Source organism: Halyomorpha halys, unplaced genomic scaffold (assembly GCF_000696795.3).
Source record: "Halyomorpha halys isolate HHAL.00 unplaced genomic scaffold, Hhal_1.1 Scaffold149.1, whole genome shotgun sequence".
NCBI lineage: Eukaryota > Metazoa > Arthropoda > Insecta > Hemiptera > Pentatomidae > Halyomorpha > Halyomorpha halys.
This window is the reverse complement of record NW_027108625.1, coordinates 185991-195096: the sequence shown is the minus strand read 5'-3', so window position 1 is coordinate 195096 and position 9106 is coordinate 185991.

Sequence of the window (9106 nt, the reverse complement as noted above, 5' to 3'; positions counted from 1 at the left end):
TAACAAAAAACATCCAAGACTCAGTATACAACAAAACTGACACTAAACAGCTAAATACACATTAATCCGACATTATAAATAGATTAAACATATAAACATAAAAATAGGAGGGAATAAATGTGTTTAGAACAGTCAAATTACAAAAAAAATCACTAAATTTAATTTAAATTACACAATAGACGAAGTAGAACATATAAATAGGGAGGTAACCAAACAGCACACTGGACTTGAAATTAGGTCCAAAGAAGTAGCAAGAAATATGGAATAATGTTTGTGCTAAATAGTAGAGGAAGAATGCACCAAATCATGAATGATAATAAAATAAAAACAACTTTTTTCAGCCATGTGGATAATGTCATAATTTCCCTTGGGAAATTAAAAGTTTGACTAATTATGAGGTAAATATAATAAATATGAATTATAAATACACTTGGATGAGGATTGCTGTTATAGTGAATTATTGTAGTTTGTAGATATATGATAGTAGATGAATATGGGACAATAGTCTAGAAACTTTGTGCAACATTATGTTGATTTAGAATAAAATATATTCAAATTGGAAGTTTTTAATCTCAAAAAATTTAGTACAAATAAAAATGAGATATATTGAAACTAATAATTTAATTCACTATGAAAACCTGCATTCATTCAAAGAGTCAATTAACTGAAAAATCATTAGATTTTATGTATTGAATTTTATTTTTCTTATTAGATAGCAAATAATAATTCTGAATTAAAGTATGTTAAACATAATACAATACGTAAAAAAAAAAAAAAAAAAAAGATATCTCTTTTTTCTCTGGTCATAGATTCTGATAACTGTGACTACTCGAGAACTCCAATATAAATATTTACTAAAGGTCTCGAACCAATGCTGTTTTGACCTCCGGTAAGAATAATGAGGATGAACAGAACTAGATAGACTAGAAACGATGGAAAAAAATGACCAGACATAAATGAAAATCTATGATTTCAGAACTATAATAGTTGTTAAAATGTCAATTAGTTATTTTGTAAAGACAAATTAAAAATTGACAATTTAGAAAATAGTTTAAGGATATTAAAGTAAAAAAAAAAATTGTGAATGAAAAAAACAACATAAGATCTAACTATAGTGATTAAAGAGTAACTTACGGAGAGCCGGACGATACGAAACGTCGAAGTTAAGAAAATGTGTACGTATTGTAAAATTGTAATTAAAAATTAATTTTTCCAACATCAAGGAACAAATTTGGTCCCGTGACTGTAGTGGAATTTGGGCTCAGGCATAATTGATCGAAGCGTTCATTCGTTTCGATGAAATTTTTAGGGACCGTGTAACTTAGTACATTGGCTCCTAAATTATTTATGCCATGCACTCTTTTTGGAGTAAAACAAATTCGCTTAACTCTTGTTGGGTTAAAAAAAATTCCGGGCACCCTTGTCGAGCAAAACAATATAAAAATGTGGCAACAAATATCGTCAGAGTTGTTGAATTGAATATGTAGAAAAATGAGAAAACAGGACACAATGCTGCAATGCACTCTGCATTTGTTATTTAAATTAACTTTTTTTTAATGTTTTGAGAAAGTGAAATTTGCTTGCGGCAACCCTGGCAAACGCTTGCGTTACTCCAAGATGTTACCCACTATGGAATCCGCTGTGTAAGTACACGGGTACAAAAATTGTAGGGTTTGTACCTGGTGAGTTTTTGTATCGAATTCAGATTCCATCGACTACTTTTGGTTACGCATGTGTTAACTTGTTTTCACATGTGAAAATGATTTGGCCCAAATCTAGAGAATAGTCATTAGTGTGAAATGAGTTAGTATAAATTTTAGCAGATTCCGTCAACTACTTTCACAAATCTTCGGCATTAGTAAATTATTTCCTCGTCATTTTTATATTTAAAAAAAAATTCTAATTAAGTATTCAAAGAAAAGTTGGAGATTTTATTGAATGTTCTTACCTATATTCGCTTACGCGTGCGCTAATTTCTCCTTGGCACATTTATATTTCGAAAATGGATCATCCAATAGCTTCCAAATGTAGGAAAAACTTGGGATTTATCATTAACATAATATAACTTTTATCAAATTTCAGCTGCTACTTTCACTTATTCATGCTACTAATTTTCCATGTTCGTATGTTGCAGACATTCGATGGCTCGTTTGTAGATTTTATTCTCAAACAATAAGCAATAAAAACCATTAAACTTGAAATAAAAGTAATTACGTACTCAATTGAACTACACGGAAAAAAAATATGATAAAAATTAATAAAATTAAGTAAAATACATAGAAGAATACACTCCCTCATGTAGTTGTAGCCTTTTCTTATTTTTTATTAAGACACATTGTTTCAAATCATGTGAACTTGCTGAGTGCGAAAACTGTGAAAGACAAAGAGGGCATTTAACGAGTCCGTGACTTGAGCTGAGGAAGGCAGTTGCCATGAGCGTTAGATTGCTAACCTCTACACTATCGAGTCTTTACAGTAATCGAGTTGGAAACGGTTCGATTATCGAAGGGCCAATAGCGGGCGCAAATATAGACCTCTCCTTAACCATCGTATCACGAGAGAGCGTCTCATTCGGTCGGGTTCGATCCAGGATGGCGTCGTTACATCCAGTCCAATGTCCGATCTAGTTTTCCTTTTAAAATATCCTTTTTCCTTGTGTCCTGAAAGGTTGACATTAGTAGATTCTCCACATGTTTGTATCATGCTATTTTATGACAAATAGCAAATTTTGCTAATTGTTTAAATTTTAATACAGTTTCAGATATCATAAATAAATTATATATATAGTATCTGAGAAAGCAAAATAATAAAAAAGAGAAAAAGGAATAAGATCTAACTCGCTTGGACTGCTGTAAAATACTGGCATTGTTGGGTTCAATACATTTCTGTATATACATTCGATCAGCTGATGTTTTCAGTCAGCTGACATAGAAGTAACAGCTGACTCAGACCGTGACCCCCCTCAACCAGTTTACGAACAATCCTTGTAAACTAATACAATACAATATAATAACATTGAAAACAATAATAATAATGAAAAACTATTTACAATAAAAAAAAATTCCTATATACATATTATAGTAAAAACTCCAAAGTCCAAGTTACCAGAGCGCAGAGCTCGACGCTGCCCGCACAATGGCCCACTGTGCACCACAAAGATATTTAAAAATTCAATTAGTTTCAATGGCAGCATGAAATATGGATTTCGGGGCAGGACAAAGCCTCGCTCGTAGCCTCCCTTCGCCAAATTAACCGCCCGTTATATCTTTTTTTATACAGCTAATAAACGTTTAACTGCTCTTCGAAATTTATATTTGCCCCTTGTCGGCCCTTCAAACTGGTATACCTTCTTCGAAAAACGTTTAAGATAATCGTATATCTTGTACTTGGAACCAAAACAGAAACACAATATAGTACAAGACCCCAAGAGAAGAAAAAAGGCACTTATCTCACCCCAATTTTTGATTACTTTATTGAAAACTAGGTATGATTACTAGTCAAAATTGATGAGTCTGCCAAGTATAGGTAAGGGGAATAAAAAATGGCGGCTTTTCATACCCTTAAAAAAACATTAATTTTTCATTCGGAGCTCTATATCTTAAAAACTACCAACAACACTATAAAATCTAAAAGAACATTATTTAAAGGAGAGTATATTTGCTGAAATATGAGCCATAATTGAGCTATTTACATAGCTCTAGAACTATATAGCCTTTTAAAAAGCAACATTTTATAAAAACGTACTGAAAGATCGGTAGTTAGTAAATGTATTTTGAAAAATCTATATCTCAAAAGCCATTTGACGTACAGATGTCTATTAGCACTCAAATTAAAGCTAGTTTAATGATATATAAGGTTTTCTTGTGTTGTTCCTACTTGTTGAGATATACAGCTCTGAATGAAAAATTGTTTTTATCACTTTAAACAGCCGGCATTTTTTATTCCCCCTATCTATACTTGGCAGACTCATGAATTTTGACTAGTAATTATAGATAGTTTTCATTAAAGTAATCAAAAATTGGGGTGAGATAATTGCCTTTTTTTCTTCCCGGCTCTTGTACTAATATAAAATAGAACAAGGGGAAGGAAGACATCCTTTACAATATTCCTATATTATGTATACATTCCTAAAACATTTCTGATTTTTTTTCTACACTTTAATATATTTTTATTTTATTTTATTTGGCATGTATTACTAAAAAAAACAATAATATCATCTCAACTATTAATCAGGACTATCGATATATTTAAAAGTGTCACTTCTGGCAAAAAACTATACTATGGACTAGAAACAAGATTGAAACACTTAAAAATGAATGTTTTTAGTCGACTGGAATGTTGGGGCAAATTATTGGAAATGTCTAGCTAAAGAATTCCAAAGCTGAGTTAAATCAGATTCGGGGAATTCCTTGAAAATAGAAACAGCAAATAATTGGGAAGATGGAATTCAAAAAATATTTTTCTGAAATAAGGTATGATAACGTCTGGTAATATCAGGAAGGTAATTGCATTTATATCTTTTGTTAAGCTTTTAATATTTAACGGTTATTTGTACGTTTAGATCTCCCTATTCCTCCAACTCTTGTTTCTTCATTCTTTAGATAGACGAAAAGATAAAATCCTGATATGTTCTTTACTTTACTTTTTATTTATTCTTACCTTATATTTTGTCTTCTTTTAGTTTTTAATTTATTTACTTTTTTTTGTATTTTTTATTTTTGTACATCTAATATTTCTATTTTTTCTGGCTTACTCTGCTCATTTTTATATAATGTTCACATGTTTGCTAACATTTTACAGCCCTACCAATATTTGTTAACATTTTATAACCCAACTATTATTAGTTAACATTTTATAGCCTATTTTATATCATGTCATCTTATATTCCTACCATGTTTTCTACTTAAAAATAAAGTCATTCAGGGTGTTCTTTCCCGTAGATGGACAAGAGGACAGCAGAAAACTCAATAGTCGATGTCTTCCAGGATCAGATAGCGGGCTGGAAGAGCTGGAGATGGGACGACAGAGGATGGAGACATGGAGGCCTACAGTGGCAACTGGTTTGGACCCGCTGACCGGTTCTAGCCTCGACCAGTTCCCACCAATTATCGCTAGTAATCCACTTCTGATAGTGATGTAGAATTTTAAGCTCACAAAAACAAAAATAATTTCTTCTATATTTGGTGTTTCCAAAAGAAAAACCAGTAATTAAGGGGAGATAGTTCACCGAAAATGTAGTTCAGTGCAACCCCTCCCATACATCTCATTTCGTAGAGCACCTATGATTATTAATTGAATTTTCCAAGAAATCCTGGCTTTTCCTGTTTGAATGTTTCTCACCTTCATCAACATTTTCGGGATATATGATGAAAAATAAACATGAAGTTATGAATTTGTGAGAACCTAGAAAATCAGTTTAAGTTTGAAAACAACTTAATTTAACTACATTATATTAAAGATTTTTAATGAGATGTAAATATTTGACCGTAGATTAATGATTGGAAAAGATTTTTCTTCTGTATTTTAAAAATATATTTTTTTTATTATTTAAAAGCCCATAAAACCTATCTAATATAAAAGTTAACACCAAATTATATTAAAAACAAATATAGAAAAAAAGTTAGCCAGTTTGTATATTATTTATAGTAATGAGGTGTAGATAGTTGACCGTAGATTAATAATTAGAGAAGATGGTCGGGGGGTACGGTCAGCAAAAAAATAAACAAAAGTTATTTATTCATGCCGACGTTTAGGCCTGAGTTTCAGGTATTCATCAAATTGAGTTTTAGCCAGTATCTCTGCTGTAAGCTCCCTGATGAAGACCTGAAACTCAAGTCAAAAAATCAGCATGCATAAATAATTTTTGTTTATTTGTTTTTTTGTTTTTTTTTTGTTTTGCTGACCGCACCCACCCACCATCTCCAAATATCAGTCATGGATCTTGAACCGTTTTCTTATAAATAAGGTTTATTTCAACCAAAATAAAGAAAAAAAAAGAGCAATGTGTTTTATTCTTCATACACAGATAGCCAAGAGAACACTATCGTATTTAACAGTGTTTTTTTTTTTTTTTTCACGAGGAAGTATTAGCAATTAAGTTAACTAAAAACTTATTTGTGCCACCAACATCATCTCTTTTGCTTAATACGTCATTAGATTATAATTTTTTCAAGGGTCTACCCTCATAAATATCTCTAATTTCTCTATTGTAATTGAAATTTTCTCAACTTTTTTTCAGTATTTTCTGCTGACATTAAACTATTAGTAGGAGTATATTGCTGCAAAAAGCGATCATACCAGCGTAAACGAGCATAAATGAAAATCACACAATAAAAACTTGAGATAGACCTTGTAGATTTAAAAATAATAAGAAAATGAATTAGAATCAGATACTCCAACCAGGGCAGCCCGTAGTTCAGGGGTTAGGTGCAAGTCTGTCCATCGTCCTGTCGGGCTGCGCCGGTTCGAATCCTGTCTTGGAGCGTTAACTTGTTTTCATTAAGTGGCGGTCCTACAAAATGAAAGACTTCAGGCTGGTCACCAGTAGATAACTTGGCAAGTATCACCTTTAAAAGACAAACAAAATACTCCAACGACAGCCGACTGAACATTTGCCATCTGATTAAAATTTTGTTATATTATTCCATGTTAGAAGGGGTCTGCATATAGCTAGTGGTAGTTGATAGTAACAGTTATCGTAAAATATTGAGCGTAGACTCAGCGTTGAACTAAGTGTAATTGTTGCAATTTGAACTACATAAAGATTTAATTTAATTTTAATTTAAAATGCTTAGCTCAGATTTTATCTGAATCATATCCAAAAAGGCTATTCACTTTGAATTATTTTTATGGATAATATTGTATTTGCAAAGTGTATAGTGTATAATTTCATTTAAGCTAAACAAAATTAAAAAATTCAAACTTCAAACTGACGAAGATCACTAAAAGAACAAGCGATTCAGTATTTGAATAAAATTTATTTTCTTACTATTCTATTATTATAATCACCTCAACCGATTAAAGAAAAAAGTAATTGGTTAGACAAATAATTTTTTGTGATAAAAAAAGGTACGAGAAAACAAAATAGTAGAATTTAGAGCAAATAAATTTGGATTTTTATAGGGTAAAACACTTTAATACATACTGTATGGTAACAAAATACAAAATATCTTCGCAAAAATGATTACATACGTATAACATTATATTAAAAACAATTAAACACTACGAAACCTAACATAATCAATTAATTCCCCAAAACCGTCACTGATCACTGTTGGAAATCAACTTAACGACTACTATTTTTTAACTCTAGTTTAATCACGCTTCATCCCTCGCCAACTATTCTAGTTTCATTGATGAAAGTGATTAATTGGACTGAATAAAAACATAATAATATATTTAATAAATCAAATGGTATCCTTGTTAATTCTCAACACTATTATATCAATAGTCCAACGTTTCGGCCAATTCGGCAATCCTCAAGGACAATCCAAACATTTCACATCTTAATATGTATTGATTTGTAACAATTTAAAAAAAAAAAAATTATTATTAATAATATACGATACCTTAAATATAAATTCACTTCTCACATCAAAATATAAAAAAATGTTTTACTGGCTATTTTGCCCAGGTCATTAATTACAAGTCAAAATCACCCTGTGAAAAAGCCGATTAATAGAAAATCAAATTAATAATTTTTAAAAGTTTAATTTTAGATTAAAACCACACTATGCACTAATAGATAAACAAACTATTTACAACCTTCCACACACTCAGGTCAGGGTTATTATTATTTTAATTTAAATTGTATTTTGGTCTCAATTTTTATTTATTCCAATTGTTAAATTCATATTAAAATTACTTGTAAATGGTAACAAAAATTTTTTCCATATTTTTCATGATATTTTAAATTTGAATTACAATTGAATATATAATAAGCTGTTAAATGTTTGGATTGTTCTTGAGGATGGCCGAATTGGCCGAAACTTTGGACTATTGATATAATAAAGAGTGTTGAGACTTAGCAAGGTTACCAATTGATTTATTTAAGAGATAAATACCAGTCTAAAGAATTTGAATAAATTATATATAGAATAATTATAGTTTGGAAATACCTATTTTTATGGTTTTATATTGAACAATTATATAAAAGAACAGTACAGACAATGGTACTTCTACAAATGCTTGAACCTCCCTTTCTTTATAATGGATTCAAAACTTGAAGAATGAACTAATACTAGGTTTTTAATGTTAAGTATACTGTTTTTTTTTTTGTTTTTTTTTTTTATAACTAATAAATCTTTGCAATAGTACCACTTCAAGATCTCATTTTGAATTTTATCTTTGAATATTTTTCTGTCTGGAGATCAATGCAATACTGAAAACATAGTAAAATATCGCGAAACCTAAACCAGAGCTTAGATATTGTGTTCGGATACTGAGGAGGAGTTCTAGTATCCGTGACGAACAATATTTCACGGCCAACAACCCTGGATTGTCTGGTAACAGCTACTCAACAACTCTTCACCATGAAGGCTCTATAAAAATACTTTGTATAACATACAATGTAATGTTTATGACACCCAGGAAAAATATTATTCAATTATTATTTATATATTTCTTTTGATTGCTGTGAATTAGATGTAAGGAACATATCCCTAAAATGAACCGAGGAGTGAACGTCCGCGGGGGCCGTCCGAAACGTAGGTGGGAGGTTTGCATCAAGACTGACCTGGTAGATTTGCACAGGCATCATTTAATGTATTGTAATCAATGATTAGTGGTATCGGAATCGATACTTCGGTATCACTAAACTTTATAATTAGATTAAATGTTTTCTGCTATATTATTTTAATTCTCTTTTGGTGGCCCAAAAATTATAAGAAAAAAAAAGTTTACTTTCTCATATGTTTGATTCTGTACTATCCTAGCAGTGATGTTTTACATTTTTTATTTAAAACTTTAAACCTTAAGATTCAATAATTTTTTTTTAATAATTTTATTTGCCCCTAATACTTGATCTCTAAAATAAATTTTAATTTGTATCCAATTTGGAATATAGAGATTTTAGATTTGACTAAAGATTTATCACATTTAAAAAAAA